We start from the raw sequence: 19002 nt of genomic DNA, 5'->3' as shown, positions 1-19002 counted from the left end.
AGAGAGACTTCTAACACTTCAGAGGCAAAAGCAAGAGGGCTGGAGTTCTAGGCTAGCTTGGACTATATAGTGAGCCTCATCTCAAAACAACAACCACTAAGAGAGCAAAACCAAAATATTTTGAGGAAGATCACACTTATGTAAGTTTTGTTATAACAAATATTGTTGATTTAAAAAATGGTTTTAAAACTTTATTGTAGAAAACCAAAGAGAGAAGCAGAGGCCAGACATGGCCATGTGGAGGGGGGGTGGGGAGGGAGAGAGAGGAGGAACACAGAAGAAGAGAAGAGGGTAAGAGAGGCAAGAGCTTAAGAGCCAAATATTGTTGATTTATGCCGTGCCTGACTTATTCAACCATAGTGTATACGTAAGAGTTTGAAACTATGAGGACTCAGGCGCCCTGGACTCTAGCTGAAGGATAAAAGGTCGGCTGTACACACACACACACACACACACACACATACACACACACACACACACACCTGCCTCTTCTTTGTCGTGTAAATGTGGTGAACACAACTAGCTCTAGGAGCACAGCAAAAGAACTCACTTCTCATCTACTCTATGCCAGACACCTTTTAGCTCACTTAATTTTTCCCATAATCCCATGGGGATATAATCAACCAGAATTTTACTGATAAGAAAAATGAGGCTCCTCAAGACCCACAGGAAGTAGCAAACTCCAGAATTATTACTTCCATTTAATTTCAGAATCCCTGTTTTCCCACCCAAGGAACCTGGCCTGGTGCCTGCTCATAGTGTGGGTTCCAAACATACTTAATTGAACCAAAATAAAATTGAATTGGAATGCAAATATTCTCCTGGAGCCAGGATCTTCCCATGCTATAACACTGAGAAAAAGGCCTGTGAGCCAGGGCAGTGGCTATAGCTAACAAGGAAGGGAGCTAAGAATCTGGTTTGTTCCCCTATTGTACCCAGGAGCCTCTAAGAGAGTAGGAAGGAAGTACTCTTAACAGTTGAACTCTCTCCAGCTGGGCATGAAAGGCCCAGCTTTTTTATGTGGGTTCTGTACCTCAAACTCTGGCCCTTATTCTTATACAATAAGCACTTTACTAATTCAGACAAGGCTTCACTATGTAGCTATGGCTGGCCTAGAACTCACTACATAGATGAAGGCTGTTGGTCTGGCCTCAGACTCAGAGATCCACCTTCCCCTGGCTCCCAAATACTGGAAGTAAAGGCACGTGACACCAAGCACACCTAGTCCTTTATATTCTAAATATTGCAAATTTTTAGTAAACTTTAAGATTTTTCCATTTTGACTTTATAACTTTAAAAAATGTATTAAAACTTTGAATATATTAAAGGCATAAGATCAATACATATGCTGGGCAGTGGTGGCGCACGCCTTTAATCCCAGCACGTGGGAGGCAGAGGCAGGCAGATTTCTGAGTTTGAGGCCAGCCTGGTCTACAGAGTGAGTTCCAGGACAGCCAGGGCTACACAGAGAAACCCTATCTGGAAAGAAAAAAAATCAATACACATATTATATATTATATATAATAACATATCCAATAGTGAGAATGCTGGTTCATACTATAATTTGCTTGTTTTGTTTTGTTGAGACAGGGTATCGATATGTAGTTCTGGCTGCCCAGGAGCTTGCTGGCCTCAAACCCGTAGAGATCTGCCTACCTCTGCCTTTGAGTGCTGGGACTAAAGGTATGTGCCACCCTGACCCAGCAGTAGTTTGTTAATCTTTTTACTGCATTAGCTTACATTCTCACCAACAATGTGCAGGACCCTCCTCTCCCCACACCCTTTACTAACACTTGTTGGTTTTGTTTTTGTCATTATTGCTCTTGTTTTTCAAGAGGGTCTCAGATAGTCCAGGCTGGCCTGGAACTCTGTATGCCCAAGGCTAGCCTTGAACTCATCCTGCTTCTACCGCCTGGTTGCCAGGACTTACAGGCAAGTTGTTACATGATACGCTTCATTTGTCCCTTTCATAACACTCACTCTAACTGGAGGGAAGAGGTGTGTCCTGGCTTTGACTGAATTTCCTTGGTGAATACTGATGATGAACATTTTCTCATAAATCTGCTGTTTGTAATTTTGTCCATCTTTTCTATCCATGTCTGTCTATCATCCTCACCTCCAAGAAAAAGACCAAATCCCAGGCCTAAATGCTCTACCACTGATCTAAATTAAACCTCAAACCATATGCAGGCTGTTTGTCCGGTTTCTTCACTGACTACAAATGATAATTCATACCCAAAGGATGATGACTAGATGCTGTGTGATCAAAGCCATCTTATCGAGCATTTTGCCAATATCACTGATGTGGGACAGTAAGAAGCATGGACTTAACATCAACTTAAAGTCTTAAAAACTTAAAAACTTTGAAACAACTTGTATATGAAAGAGTAGCTCATTCATGAGAAGTAGCAAAGGCCCCACACCAGGGAAGGAAGAAGCTGTGATGCCACTGAGGAGATGAAAAGGAAGGATCCCAGAGGCAGAGCCACTGCAGGAAACCCTGGCTCACAGGGTTCTGACACGTGCTCAGCGAGTGTACCAGAGTGAGAAAACAACCCCCAACACCTCCTGTTGCAGAGTCTCTGCTTCAGGTCAGGGTCCAGCAAACCCTAATTCCCTATTCCCAGTGTTTATAAACGAGGTGGCCTGGGAGAAGCTCACTTGGCTGAAATGTAAAAATAATCAGCCTCAGATATTCATTTGGGAAGATTAATATGAGAATCCATGTAAACTACCCTTGGCAGGGAAGTAAACACGCTACCAACTAATAATCACCCACGTCAAGCAAAGCTTGATTTCCAGGCTGAGGCCAGACTTGGAAAGATCATCAGCTCAGTAAAGAGAGGTACCACAATGATTGGGAGTGATCAGCACAGAGGTGACAGGCAAAACCATGACAGAGAGTTGGATCTTGGCAAGCTGGAACAAGCCCCACAACCGTTCTTTCTCTATTAAAGCAGTGCTCAGGCCTGCAGAGCTTAACCCAACACAGCCCAGCTATTTTCATCTCAAATCTACTTCCCAAGAACAGTAAACAAAGGCCAGGGATGGGATATAGAAATGCCACGTGGAGAAACCACGGCATGATCAAAACTGGTGGAAGGGCTGGGCAGGGGCAAATGACTAGTACTGGAATGTCACCTGGCAAGAGCTCAAAAATATCTGCAGCAGGTAGCACGATTTCCTGGGGCAATAGCAACACTTGTGCCACAGAAAGGGCAGATCGAGGGAGATGACAAGTGGTAAGAGGCTCCAGTGGTGCCCGCCGGCAGAAGGTGTACAAGGTTAAGGGAAGGATCTGCACAAAAGTAGAGGAAGAAACGTTCAGTCTTGACTGAGCCTTTCACAAACCCTAAGCGCTGTTAGGATTGCAGATGAACGGAATACATAAAAAGGACACTTGTGAAACTGACTCCATTCTCATTGGGATCATTCTGGCTGGGGATGAGCTCAGTGACAAAGCACTTAGCCAACATGCATAAGGTCACTGGTTCAATTCCCAGTATCCAGGAGAAAACAAGCAAGCAGATCACTCCAGATTAATTCAGATTAATACAGTCTGTGTTTTTGCCTCAGACCCCCTCCTAACAATAGGTTTTCTGAACAGAGAACATAAGCCATAGGAGTAAATCCCCTGTTCTCTCTAGCTCACACTGAGAAAACATACAGTCCCTATTAAGTGTTGATGTACAGTTTGGTTTAGGGCTTGACAGAGGAAAACAACTAAAGCATGTTGGCCTCCACTGCACCCTCATCTGCCTCCTGAGCACACACGTACACACATGGCCTCCCATCTCCTTGAGTTGCTACCCCATGACTTGGCAGGCATCTGGGCTGTTTGCAGTTTAGATAAAGAGCTAGAAGCCATGGGGCCTTATCGACTCTCCTCCTCCTGAACTGAGGGAAAAGTTTCCTCCCAAACAAATATGAGAGCTCTCTGATGCTACGTGGAGCAATGAGTGCTACTCACAGGCCAGTGGCTGCACTTTCCCTCACTGCTATCCATAAGACCTTGAGCCTTTTAAAGTTGACCTTTGCCCTCCAGTGTCCACATGCCCACAGGAGGCTGGGCCTTCAGCTCCATTAGCCACAGACTGGCCACTTCACAGCCCAGGGTGGCCCTGACTTGGAGCCAAACTAAGAACAGACCTTCCTGGGCTGGAGAAATGATGGCTCAGCGGTTAAGAGTACTGACTGCTCTTCCAGAGGTCCTGAATTCAATTCTCAGCAACCACAAGGTAGGTCACAACCACCTGTAATGGGATCCAATGCCCTCTTCTGGTGTGTCTGAAGACAACTACAGTGTACTCACATAAAATAAATAAAAAATAAAATCTTAAAAAAAAAGAAGAAAAAAAAAAAAAGAACAGACCTTCCTCTGACCTCTGGGGAGTTTTGCCAGTTCCACAATAGACCCTTGTTGCTTTCCTCCAACAAGCCATCACTACATAAAGGCAGGCTGGTGTGGAGCTTTGGGTCTACAGCCCATATCCTTCTATCCAAACTCCGAGACAGGATCTATCCTCATTTCAAGCAGTGTTTTGCCATCTCCAACCACAGATGTTCCCACAAACCCTTCCTTGAACAATGATCTAGTCCACCTTCTACTCGATTCCCATCCTTAAGACCTGTACCAAGAATGTCTCCTCTCCTTTTCTTGCTGGAAAGCTATCTGTTCCGGAGCGAGTAACAATGAGCACAATGTGCACCCCACACACACACCCAGGGGCCTAAACCAAAAACAAAACCAGGTTTCTCCAAGAGCCACTTGGGTTTGGTCAGTTCCCATGGAAGGAGTAAACGGCAATGACATTTGAATTTTCAAGGGTGGAGGACTGGGAAAACCAGGCAGGAAAGAGGTGAGACATCTGGCCTAGGAGAAGCAGCAGAGGAGGCTAAGAGCTTTTTTTCCTGCTTAATGTCACCTCAGGTTGTCCACTAGGGAACAGATGATATGATAATCCTTTCTCCCGCTGGGCCCAAGAGACAGATCCCTCACCAGGACACATTACCTAAGGACTGTGTGCTTGTACTCGATTTTATTAGGAAGTAGCCTTTTAAATGCTATATGCTACGAAGATTGCTTTTGTGCTATTAGCCCCAAGACCACTGGGTGAGGACAGGAAGGGCCCCTCCTGCTAGGCACATAGCCATCATAAAAACAAAGCAGCCAGCTGAGCTTTGACAAGGTTACTTGGGACAGCACAGCCCACTGCTCTCTTTTGTGTGACCTCCTGAACTAAAGGGTGATTAATTGCTCAAAAGGGACTCAACCTGGTTCGGGTCACATCCAGAGAAGTTGCTAATAAAGTACAGATTTCTCTGAGCTTGGTCCTAGGTAGACAAAGTCTGGATGCAACTCTTCTAAAGAGCTAGTGGAAGCTGAATCCTCCAGGACCCCATCTTTTGTTAGAGCTGATACTATCAGCTTCCGCTTCCCTTCCTGTCCACCAAGGAAGAGTACTTTCGCAAAGCCAAGTAAACATTGATTCTGGAAAGTGAACTCAGTCACTCGAACCAGAGCTAAGCCCAGGAATAGTGAGGTGAGAGGATCACCTAGACAGCTGCACTGAGAAGCCCTGCTCCTAATGCTGCTGTGGCCTCTAAAGTTTCTGCTGGGGACGAGTCATTGGGTGGACATGGGACTGGAAAGTCTGCTCCTCTGAGGCCGGAGCACCACCTAGGAACAATGGGAATTACAAATGGCTGAGGAGATACGTCTACAACAGACCTTGACCACTCTCCTTGGAAGTCCTTTAGATATGTTACATCAACATTCTCCTACCATGGGTAAAATACAGCATGGGACATTTCCCTCCATTGTGCTGAGGGAAGAGTTGAGAACCTCATGAGCACACCTGCCATCCAAATCTAAAGTACTTGACTTGTTCAATCTAGCTGGGAAAAGGCACCAGCTCTGGGGTTGGAAGGAGTTGGGGTCTCTCAGGCAGGAAGGAGATATCTCTTTCCCAGAGTGCTCTGAGGATACGGACAATGTTTAGGCTCAATCTGGGTGACAGATGGACCAAGCTATACATATCAGGTTGGGAGGGAAGACAGGGGCCTGACACTTGCTCATTCTGTTATTTTCAATTTTGATATAGAAAATTTAGCATTCCCTCCATCCTCTAAAAGAAGATGGGGTTGGAGGGATGGCTCAGCAGTTAAGAGCACTTCGAGAGAACCTAGGTTCCATTCCTAGCACCTGCATCAGGTGACTCACAGCACACTTCCAGGGGATCCAACGGCCTCTTTTGGAAACTCATGCAGGGACATATACATACAAATAAATAATAAATCTTTTTTTTTTAACTGTAAAATACCCCAAAACACTAACAGTATCACAATTGTCTGGTAACAAAACAGGACTGATTCTAAGACTGTTTCAGATATCAAAACTTATTTGCAAAAAATGATGTGCTTCATGCATGGGACTCCCTGTCCACCCTTCAATATACTCAAACATCTCAATGACTCATACCTGACACAAGGCAAATACTATGTAAATAATTGTCATACTGTATTATTTATGAAATAATAGCAAAAAAAAGTCTGTTTGTACTCAGTACAGACACAGCCAGCAACCAACACAGGACTAACAATATATATATATATTATATATTATATATATTATATGACATTATATATATTATATTATATATATTATATGACAGTAAAAACATTAACATATTTTCCCAATATTTTTCATCCCTTCAATGCAGAAGCCAAGGATACAGAAGATAGATGTTCTTGTTTGTTTCTTCATCTGTGCTATCAAGCCAGGTGGTGATCCTGAGCTAGGAATACACACTGGAAGCTCAGCTTCAGGAGTGGGAACGCTGACAAGACACACTTTTGTACCTGTCCCAGTCCTTCCTGTCCTCACTCCAGTTCCAACTTATAAAAGCTGATTGTTCTAGCAGGGCAGCTGGGCCCTGATAAAGGCAATACTCTTTGCCTACCAATTCCCAATCCAGCCAATTGAATTCGTGTGACTTCTGTGTAGAAGACATGGAGAATTTCTTTTATTCAAAAATTGTAAGGAAGACCCTACTATACAGCTCTATGTGCTGTGGAGAGTCAGAAAGCAGTGATCACTACATTTAACAAATTCACCATGCACTGACAGAGGTGAGCCCTACAAGTGTCAAGTGAGTATCTACTGCCAAAGTCCACCACCACAGGGTCACTCCACCCCTCAGAGTTTTTCACCACAGGGCCATTTTGCCAAGCCTATCACAGGCCAATGCCACTGACAGTGGAGGGCCACTGAACTGAGGCTTCCAGGCCTCTACTGTCCCCAGAAGGGTGCTTCTAGTTAAGCGGTGATAGTTCTAGGCCAGGGAACAAAGGCTTCTGGATTGATCCAAGCAGCCAGTGTTGATAGGGCTTCCATCTCCATAGAGTCCTCCATCCTGTCTCTTATACACAATGTATATGGATTCACCATCCCCTCTCCTAGCACCACAGCTTACGTTTCAGAATTGTTTTAACTATAGTCTGTGATAGCTATTTCTTGGTTATCAACTTAACTACATCCAGAATTAACTAAAACCAAATCAGCTGGATACACTATTGAGGGATTTTTCTTTTTCTTTTTGGTTTTTCGAGACAAGATTTCTCTGTGTAGCCCTGGCTGTCCTGGAACTCACTCTGTAGACCAGGCTGTCTAGAACTCAGATTTCTTCCTGCCTTTGCCTCAAGAGTTGCAAAAACTCTATAAAGGTGTATGCCACCAGTACTTGGGTTCCCCCTACCCCTTGATTAAATCATTAAAGTGGGAAGACCTTTAATTTTAATCCTTTGAGGTAGAAAGACTCACCTTTAACCTGGGCCATGCCTTCTGGTGACAGCATATATATGTATATATATATACACACACACACATATATGTGTATATATATATATATATATGGGTGTGGGGGTGTGTATATATATGTGTATATATATGTGGGTGTGTATATATATGTATATATATGTATATGCACACCCACATATATATAAAGTGGAGGAAGAATCCTCTTGCTCTTTGCCTACTTGCCATTGCTCTCACTGGCAAGTTCATTCCTACACTGGCATTAGAGGCTACTCCTTTGGATTCTGGCCTATACTAAAGACCAACTGAGATGTCTAGCCTCATGGATTGAACAACTACAGGAGTTTTGAACTTTCCATTGGTGCACAGCCATTGTTGCCAACCAAGCCTGTAAGTCACTCTAACAAATTCCATGTATGTATGCTCATTATATCAGTTCTGTTCCTCTAGAGAACCAGTGGTTCTCAACCTGAAGGTCACAAGCCCATTGGCAAACCTCTATCTCCAAAAATATTTACATTGTGAGTCATAATAGTAGCAAAATTACAGTTATGAAGTACTAACTAAAATAACTTTATGGTTGGGGGTTACCACAACATGAGAGACTGTATTAAAGGGTCACAGCATAGGAAGGTTGAGACCCACTGCTCTAGAGAGCCCTGACTAATACAAATTCAATGCTTAAGTTGCTCTTCAACTTGAGATTTCATTTCCTGATTTATACAAGCAGAATGATCAAATAACCTTGTGGAGTTGCTATAGGAACTCATTGATGTAAGATATTTTCTGCAGCTGGGTGGTGGTGGCGCACACCTTTAATCCCGGCACTTGGGAGGCAGAGACAGGCGGATTCCTGAGTTCAAGGCCAGCCTGGTCTACAGAGTGAATTCGAGGATAGCCAGGGCTACACAGAAAAACCCTGTCTGGAAAAACAAAAACAAAAACAAAAACAAAACAAAAAAACAAACAAACAAAAAAGATATTTTCTGCAATATCTGGGAGACCCTGGCACACTATACATGCCCAATACAGTGACTCCCCAATATCTAATCTTTGTGAGACCAGCCTTGAGCTGCAATGTATAAGTGGCAGAAACTCAGATACAAGCTTTAGGAGTTTAAGAACAGAGCAACAGTCCTACACAGGGTGATGGCTGGAGGAAGCAATGGGCTGCGAAATAAAAATCCTATTCTTCAATCTGCTTCCACTAAGCAGAGTTGTGTCTTAAGGAAAGTCACCCCACCATCTTGAGCATCATTAGAAGAGAGGTGGTTTTTTCACAGAAGCAGTGGGAATGAAAAATAAACTACAGACTACTTTCTTTGAGGCAGCATTCTACAAGGCCTTATGGAGACCAGTCCCATCCTCAGTCTAGCTGAGAAAGAAAAAGTCAAAGTATGGAGCTGGTTAAACAACATAAAGTAAAATCTAAACAGTGAATAGCACAAGAACTGAAAATACAATGCAATACTGAGGGATAGACTCAGCAAATGAAGACTTACACTAAAAGTTACAATACATTGTTTAAAGAAATTAAAGGTCTGAACCAAAGGAAACATTCTCATGTTCACAGATGACTATGCAGACACACCCCAAATTGACCTACACACTTAGAATCATGACAATCATTTGGGGGGGGCAGGGCTCCAGACAGGGTTTCTCTTTACTGACCTGGCTGTCCTGGAACTCACTCTGTAGGCTAGGCTGGCCTCGCCTATTTCTGCCTCCTGAGTTCTGGGATTAAAGGCATATGCTACCATGCTCAGCTACCATGCCAATCTTAAATATATACTTCTTTGAGTGATATATACAAATGGCCAATAAACACATTCATTCAAGGATGCTCCACATCCCTAGCCACAGGGGAGACATAAATCAAACTAAGCAAGAGGCCAATTCACAGTCGTTGGAGTGTGGTAAAAATGGAGAAAGTAAGTAATGGTGAGGACCTGGGAAGACTAGAAGTCAGCTCCACTGCTGGTGGGGAATAAAATGGTGCAGCCACCTGGGAAACAGTCTGGTAGCTCCTCAAACTATGAAGCAGTTGCCATGTGAGCCAGCAATTCTACATAGGATATCAGGAAATATATGTCCACCTAAAAACTTGTACACAGTAGTCATAACAGCATTGTTCACAACAGGCTAAAGTAGAAACCCTCCAAACATCCATCAGCTTACTTATTAACAAAATGTGGGTCAGCCATACAATGAAATATTTAGGCACTTAAAAATAAAATACTGTTGGGGCTGGAGAGATGGCTCAGTGGCTAAGAGCACTAACTGCTCTTCCAGAGGTCCTGAGTTCAATTCCCAGCAACCACATGGTGGCTCACAACCATCTGTAATGGGATCTGATGCTCTCTCCTGGTGTGTTTGAAGACAGCTACAGTGTACTCATATAAATAAAATAAGTCTTTAAAAATAAATAAATAAATAAGCCGGGCGGTGGTGGCGCACCCCTTTAATCCCAGCACTTGGGAGGCAGAGGCAGGAGGATTTCTGAGTTCGAGGCCAGCCTGGTCTACAGAGTGAGTTCCGGGACAGCCAGGGCTTCGCAGAGAAACCCTGTCTCAAAAATACAAAAAAAATAAATAAATAAAAATTAAAATTAAAAAATAAATTAATCAAATAAAATATTGTTACAAAGTGGATGAACCTTGAGAATAACCAATGTAAAAAAAGCCAGATACAAAAAGACACAAGTAATACAATTTGTCCAGGGACACAAAGTACATAATAGTTGTCAGGTGCTGGGAAGAGAGATGAACAGGGAGTGACTGCTAATGGGCACAGGGTTTCCTCGTAGGATGGTAAGAATATTCTAGAATTAGATAGTGAAAATGGTTATACAACCTTGTAAATATACTAAAACAACTACTGAATTTCAAACTACTGAATTACACACTGTTAAAGGGGTGAATTTTGCCAGTCAGGCCTGTAATAACAGCACCTTGGAAGACAGAGATGGGGGTGGCAAGTTCAGAGATGGGGGGAAGCAGGTTCAAGTCTCAAAAACAAAGGGTAGGAGGAAAATTCTAGTCAGTCTCAGTGGTATGTGCTTACAGTCCCTACAGCTCGGGAGATCGAGACAGGGTGATCACTTGAGCTCTTGAGTTCAAGATCAGCCTGAACTACATAATGAGGCTTGTATCAGAAGCAGGGGTGGGGTTGGGGCTGTGTATGGTAGCTCATGCCTATAATCTCACAGCTCAGGAGGTGGGGCAAGGAGAAGTGCCACCAATAAGAGGACAACCTGAGTTTCATGGTAAGTTCCAGATTGGTTTGATGTACAAAGTGAGACCCCGTGTCAAAAAATAGACAGCTAAGACTAAATGCACATTCCCTGGACAATCCTAATTCTAACCCAGTCTCAAAAAACAAGTCAGTAAAGCGATGACTGCAGAGATAGGAAGGCCTGAGTTCAACTCTTGGCACCTATGGAGAAGCTGTATGAAGCAGTGAAGTAGTAACCAGCTCTGGGGAAGCAGGAATGGGAGGATCCCTGAGCCTTCCTAGCAGCCAACCTAGCCACATTGGTATAAACTAAGATCAGAGATCTTGTCTCAAAAAACAAGATGGAGAACAACCGATATCAGCCTCTAGCTTGCATACCCACTACCATACATAACACACACAAGCACAGGCGTACACACAGTACATTTTACATGAATACATCTCAGTAAAGCTGTATTTTTAAAAACTGTTAGAGCTCTAGTTTAATTTTGTGGTATAGCACTAGTGAAGCATGCATGAGGTCCTGGGTTAAACCTTGAACACCACAAATAAGTACCCGAAATTCATTTTTTTTTTTTTAAATTACCAACTTTTTAATGAAGACTAGGCATCTACTTAACTTGTGTGAAGTCCAGGGTTCAATCCTCAGCACCGATCACGTATGTGCTTCTGGTTTAATCTACTGTGATGCTGATTATGAGGAAGACGGAGACTTGTTCAGACACGTAGTTGCAAAAGGAAGAAAATATTTTAATAACCTCTAGATGACTGAGGCTACTCCCCTTGACATTACATCTGAACTCAACAGACAAGCAGTTCACTGTGACAGGAAATCTCAAACCTCACGAACTTTTCCTACTCTGTGACTTTAAAATTCACTGGCCTTTCTCAATTTGTAAATGGGTTTTTTGACCAACATGATTTTGTAATCTCCTGTGCTGGCCATCTGGAAAATACTGGCTCCTTATATTACATTGTTCTTCTGGAAGGGAACACAGCACAGATTGAAATGAATTAATAAAACACCACTGGTATAATATCATCACCAAGGTCAATGTTGTTGGAAAAGCCTTTCAGTATTTTAAAAGTACCCAGACCAGGACAAACTCTAATTTGTTTTTTCAAGCTCTAATTTCACCAAGGCCATATGAATTGTTAGCTATTTCCTTTGAAAGAACAGATTCATCAATGGTTAATTTTGGGGGAAAAAAAGTTCAGAAAGCACTCAAATCCGTGTATCCACAGTCATGACCACAGTTTTACATCAGTGCATTCTGAAAACCCATCAAGTTCAATGTGCAACTCATACAGCCGAATAAGAGCTTTTCCCACAGACCTCCAGCAGCTGGTAAGTAGTGCTTAGTTTCATCACACAGAAAGGTAAGAACATGTGCCCAAGCACAGCACATTAGTGTTGATTAAATATATCTGCTTCATTAAGGCCAGTGTTAAATGAAGTGGAGGGCAAGGGCCTGGGATGGTGCCCTATGAGCAGCTGATTCCTGAAAAGGTGTTGTCAGTTTTGTCTCAATTTTGCCTTAATTTTACATCATTGGTGAAAAGAAAAGTAATGTGTTAATACTGTTAGGAAATTGTTCTGCTCTGAAGACTCCCTTGGACTGGACTTAAGGACCTGCAAGTGCCCGGGGAGCCTCTAAGAACCGCTGGCTGAGGATGACACCCCCTCCTGGACTGAAGGTAGTGAATAAAGCAAACAGCCACTGCTGTGTGACTTATGAAGAGCCATGAGCAGATGTGACTCACAGCGAGGTGGAAGCTGACCTGTGCCTGCAGGACAGGTTGCCTCCAAATACGGAGCTGACTGAACAGGCTCCTTCCTAATTGCCAAACCCAATAACTTCCTGGCCTTGCACCACCTTTCCCTTCCTTTGACCTCCAACTAGAGGGCCAGTATAGAGAGTGGATGACTATGGATAGGAAGCCAGAGAGGGAAGGGGAAGCACAACCCACATCTCCTGCCTTTGCCCCGCCCCCTAGGCCCTGTCCCCAGGGCCCACCATCCCCTCGTGAGGATACTTCTCTCACCTAGACCCAAGCTCCAGGCACTTGATAGGGATGGTGCCTTCTCTTAACCCTGAAATGGACCCCTACCCAGAAGCCATAAACATAAGACCCCTAGCTGGCTCAAAGCCCTATACCCCCGTAACAAACAATAAGCAGCATGAAGTCTGCTGGGAATGGATTTTTTATTTGAGATGAGACTGTAACACCAGCACCCACAGCCACAGAAAAGCCACTTGGCTGAAGCTGAAGGAGGAAAACAAAGTGCCATTCAGGGCCCAGGGACAAACAATAGGCCCTTATCCTCTCTTTTGGTCCAGGCCCAGGGCTGCTAAGCAGAACTTCTATAGAAGGCACAATGGGCAGCCCCTGGGCAAGGTACCCCTAGATGTGTGTGGCCCCAGACAAACTTTTTTTGTGATCTGTATACATGAAGAACTGGAACCATTCAGTATTACTATGCTAGTCCATATAGGAAATGTGACAACTGCCTCCTGGGACCGGTCTTAGACATAGACCAGAATAATCACATGGGACAGCTGGCTATCCTTGTACAGGGATACAACTCAAGAGCATCCTAAAGGGTCAATGTGTGCCAAAGGGCACAAGATGGAAACTGAGAGCATTTAGAGAAAGAACCCAAAGTGTGCCTTGAGGTGTGGCGTGGGCCAGGAGGCACTCTTGGGCAAATAGTGGTACTTCTAAAAATATAATCACAATCATAGGTTTGAAAGATTATGAGGGCTGTCCTCAAAAATGGGTGTGGAATTATAAGTCTAAGCATTTCCTGTTCCCCATCTGGGGTGATCAAGCCACCTAGGAAACAGTGAACTTCAGTGAGTCCCTGGGTCTTCACACTCACTCCTAGTGGCTAACACGATAATTTGAGTGTAGCACCTTGCTGGGCCAGTCCCTTAGGGAGGCCCACAGGTGAGGTACCAGAAAAGGAGAGCAAAAAGAGACTCAGTAGAGAGGCTAGGATCAGGCAGTATGAATTGAGAACAAACCCAGATGACTCCCAGATTGGTAAGCTCTGCTGAAGCACTGAATTCAACTCTAAACATGCTCTGTCCCCTAGGGGCAATCCTGCCACCCATACCAGAGCTGGTTAAAGGTAATGCCTGCAAGCCCCTAGGCTGGGCTAATGAGAAGAGGCTCACCAGATCATCAGACAGCACCAATCATGGGCCTAGCAGGGGAGCAGGGGGCTGCTCCGGCTCCTCTTTCACTCTCCACTTGATGACAGGGAGAGACAATTCTGAGTTTGAAATGTGTCTAAGGCTCAAGCATCCTGCCAAATTGCCAGTCAGAAGCTGCCAGCTGCAGGAGACAGATAGCTACAGGGGAGGGAGGATCCCCTAGAGGCCCCCATGGGCTTGGGGTGTGCTCATGAGCCACTGTGCTTTTCCTCCACAGTATGATCACAGCAGTAACTGCACAGGCTCTGACCTTCTGCTGGCTTCTTTGATGACAGGAGATGTCAGGGCCTTCTTTTCCCTACTGTGTTCCCAGCAGGTATCTGAGACTTACTCCTTCAGCTACAGAGCAGTACCCAAAGCCAGGTCCACAGCACAGCACTCCATGCCAGGCAGCTACACAGAAACTAAGGGTGTTCAGCCCCACCCCAAAGGGCTATGATGGTGGCCTTCCCTCAGGGGAACTCTGGGGAAATGGGCCAGGGATCTCAGGAGGCAGGATGCCAGGCTCCAAGGTTCCCACTACATATCCCAAAGTCTCGTGCTAAAGGAGGAGAGAGGGTAACCAGGCAGCAGTCCCAGCTCTGACAAGCATGCACTGGTGGGTGATGCCTGGTTCCAGCCCAAGGCCCCACTTTGGTTCTGTCTCCTCTCTTCTTAGTCCAGGCGCCAGCAATTGCTCGAATCTTCCCACTCTTCAGGCTAAGTACTCTCCACCCTGTCTCTAACTCCCCTCAAAGTTCTTCACAGTCCCTGTCCTGTCCTGTCCTTCTGCCCCCTCATCCCCAATAAACAAGTCCACCAACCTGCATTTCTTTAGCCACTGGGTCTGCTGGAACACACACTATTATTGGCAGAGCTTGGCCAAAAAAAAAATTGACCTTTGTGCAGGGGCAGGTTCTCTTTCCTGGCTCTCTTGTCCATTCCAACTGGGTGAATAGTTATGGAAATAAACCCAAAGAGAGAATAAGATGGCACTACAGAAAGCGTATGATAGACTTGGCACCTTGTAACTTCCAGTAAACCATTACTGAAAAACTCATAGTCCCCTCAGGAATGTATGTTGGAAAAGCTCTGTTTAGGAGAAGGAGCTCTGCAAATCAGCATAGGCTTCCAGAAAAAAAAAAAGCCTTCTCCTTTTCCTACCTAAAAATAAAGGAATTGATAAGCTAAGAAATGTGAAATTCTAGAACTAAGCTCCAAGGAAAGGAAGACCAGGCCAGACCAGGGCACCCTTATTCAGGTTTACAGTGAATGAGAGCTGCTGTCTACTGTCGCTGGGCTTTGCCTCAAACTTCAGTTCAGGACACCAACACTTAAATCGCATATCCACTGCCCTGGTTGCTGTTAGAAAGGAAACATCTGGAAATCTGATACTTTCAACCCTAAAGGAGAGTTCTTTTTGGTACTTAGGTGACCTGGGTTGATAGGCACATTTACCCAGCCTTGGGGTTCCTGACAGCACCATTCCCTGCTCAGGGCTGGCTGCAGGGAAGGTCCTCCAAGGGCTGCCTACTGTCTAAAACGGCCTAAGAGGACCTGTAACAAAAAGAGAACAAAATGCTCAGCTTTTTCCTGGTTTAATAGTCTTCTTATCCAAGATGGAGCAGCCATAATCAATTGTAAAATTTCTAACTAGGCAGCAGTGGCACACACATTTAACTCTAGCACCCAGGAGGCAGAGGCAGGGGCATCTCTGAATTCAAGGCCAGCCTGACCTACAGAGTTCCAGAACGGCCAGGGCTACACAGAGGGAGAGGCCCTGTCTAGGGCCAGGGAGATTAATCTCTAACCTAGAATCCAAGTCCATCTTCTCTCAGAAGCCTACATGCTCCTACGGTATGACAGAGACGAGTGGGTTCTCTCCTCCTCCCAACAACGCTCCCAAAGAGAGGACTGCACTACTGCGACTCCCGTCACCCCATGTAGCTCCTGTACAGGGAGGTGAACAAGCCTCCATGGGTTCCCTCTGGACCACCTCCACTATTCACATTCTACTTCTAGCCATAACAGATAGAGAAATGAGAAGCAAAAGAATAAAGAACATATTTTTCAGCTGGTAAAATACTCAGCAGGTAAAGGTTCTTGCTGCCAAGCTTGACAAACAAGGGTTTGATCTCCAGGAACAACATGGTTGATGGAGAGAACCAACTCTAACAAATTGTCCTAACATGCAATGCTCCCCACCCACCCAAACACACACCTATAACTAGAATATTTAGAAAAAATATTTCCCCAGCCTCTGGCCACTTTGAGGCAATAACCGCCAAACATCCTCCTCAAGTGAGCTTCAGCAACACTAGAGTATCTGCCTGGATGTTCAAAAGAACAATTACAGGAGAAAACATTTGTTTGTGAATTCTCCCTTCCAAGAGTACTCTGTAAGGCCAATGTGGGGTCTGTGCCAATGCTATACACTCTCCAAGATGCCTAGAGCGGGGCAGTGCAGTGACAGCAGTGGAATGAATGGGTCCCAGGCCAGAAGTGAATGAACCAATTTTGGGGATCTGTGCTAAGAAGAACACGTAGGCAACAAGGAAGGGGATGAAAGCTTGCGGCATGGTATCCAGGGCTCGTCTACGTGAAGGTAGAACTCAAATCTAGACCATAACTCTTTGTAGTTACTCTATTACTCAAGATAAATACCTGGGTTTATGGAGATGGGCATTAGTGACAAGTGATACCAACTTAGTAATAGCAGTTTGGAGCCTTGATAATGCAGGCTACAACAATGCCTGTATTTTTTTTTTTAAATGCTTGTTTGGGGACTATATGAATGAATAGGCTCAGAACAAAGCTGCTTACTCAGAAGTAATCAAACAGGCAGAGATAGACAAAAGGTATAAGGATGACTAGAACATATCATACTTCTTTTTTTTTCCCCCATATCATACTTCTTGCTGGGACAGGGGAAAGACAGAATGAGGGTGGGGTATAATGGGAGAGAGCAATGGTATTCTCAGATTCCACAAACCCTGGTGACTCAGAAGATACCTGTTGGAAGTTCTACTCCTTATACGCTAAGAATCCATGCTACGGTGTAACATAGGATCTACCTTCTCACTCCTGCCACAGGCTCCTGCCTAATAGCTAGGAAGAAAGGAAAACCCCAAGCATAGACTCAGTTCTGGAAGACGGGACAAGCCCTGGGTAGGGACAGCACAGCAGATCTAAACAGGGGTTTGCTTCAACCCTGATTCTTCAAGCCATCTTCTCTCTCGTCACAGACTCTCCTCCAAGTAGCCCTGCCCTTTTGCTCCTTTCTTCTACTTGACATCAGGATTCTTTCCTCTTCGGGGAACCAGAGCTGGGCCCAGATCCAGACTTAATTTGTTCAATGCACAGAAACACTAGTGTGTACCGAAGGAAGCATGGCTAAAGAGGAAATGTCTTTCTTGGCCTTGGTTGGACTGCCAGTGACCGTACCCATTTATACCCTCTTCCCTGTACATGTAAGGAAGAAAACCCAATGTTCACTGAACAGCTAGGAGGGAGTAAATAGCCTTGAGGAGAAACTCAGTCACTAGTTTCTAAGAAAAACAAAACACACAAAAAAATTCCTTTGTATTTCTTCAAACCTTCAGGTAAGATTGTCTTTATCTCTGTTGTAGTCCTTAAGAACAACATTCTAAATCTGGGTATATAGCATATACCTGCAACCCAGCACTCAGGAAGTAATCTGCTATTCAGCAAAACTGAGGCTATCCCTGGCTACATGAGATCCTGTTTCAAACAAACAGGTAAACAAACAAAAAGCTACATTCTAAAGCGGAAATGAGAAATAAAAAAAGAACAGATGAAAAGTGAGGCACCTAGGCAAAAGCCCTGCTCCTAGATTCTAGACACAGTGTAGGGAGGGGAAAGAGGAAAGGGGACTACAGGCTCTGCAGAGAACACAAGTACAGAAACAAGAGACAAACAGTTGCCATTCGGAGGCAAGTCCAGGCTCAGGCCTTCAGAGGGAAGAATGCTCATTTCTTCACCACTGTGGGCAGAATGGTGGAGAGATAGCTTGGGGCCAGCAGTGTCAGAGATTCTAGGTCTGTACTCTGCTACATCCAGGACAAGAAGCTTTCCCCTTGAAGGGTCAGTTTCCAATACGGTTGTAAGAAAGTGGAGGACTGTGGCTCAGTGGTAGACTTCTTGTCTAGCCTAGCATGTGAGAAGGCCCCAGGTTTGAAGTAGAAATGATATGTGGATATCTGGGTATGGTAGAGTACTTTTGAAATTCTAACACTGGAAGGCTAAGCCAGGAGAACCACTGAAAGTTTGCACCCAATGTAGGCTGCAGAATGAGCGAGGGCCAGCCTAGGTGACACAGTAAGTCTCCATCGTTCATTAATTAATTAAAAGTTGGGATGTAGATTTAATAGAGTGCTTGCCTTACATAAGCCTTGAGTTCAATCACAAGCACCACAGAAATCAGCTGTGAAGGTGTACACTTGTAACTCCAGCTCCTAGGAGGTAAAGGCAGAAGGGTCAGAAGTGTAAAATCATCCATGGCCACACAGAAAGCCCCACAGCAGCCTGGGCTACATAAGATGTTACCAAAAATGGGGGAGCAGAAAAGAAAGAAAAGGAGAAAGGGAGACCCCAGGAGAGCAGAATGAATTTAGTCACTGATATCACGTATAGCCATGATTACTTATCATAGCATCACTTATATCATGATTATTTGATTTTACTATTGCTTAATATGTGTGTGTGTGTGTGTGTGTGTGTGTGTGTGTATAT

General features: G+C 44.4%; 1 protein-coding gene across 3 annotated transcripts in view; it reads right to left on the bottom strand.

Annotated features, from left to right (window-relative positions):
- Window positions 1–19002, bottom strand: part of Pc (pyruvate carboxylase) — a 106332-nt gene that overhangs the window by 50663 nt on the left and 36667 nt on the right. The window contains exon 1 of one of the 3 annotated variants that reach the window (XM_031389188.1): window positions 14233–14329. The exons of the other annotated variants lie outside the window; for them this stretch is intronic. The gene's annotated coding sequence lies outside the window, so the exon portion shown is untranslated. Of the gene's footprint in view, window positions 1–14232; window positions 14330–19002 lie in introns of those variants that run through there. 3 annotated transcript variants of the gene reach the window in all.

Source organism: Mastomys coucha, unplaced genomic scaffold (genome assembly GCF_008632895.1).
Source record: "Mastomys coucha isolate ucsf_1 unplaced genomic scaffold, UCSF_Mcou_1 pScaffold21, whole genome shotgun sequence".
Lineage (NCBI taxonomy): Eukaryota > Metazoa > Chordata > Mammalia > Rodentia > Muridae > Mastomys > Mastomys coucha.
This window is presented reverse-complemented; position numbering and strand designations above follow the sequence as displayed.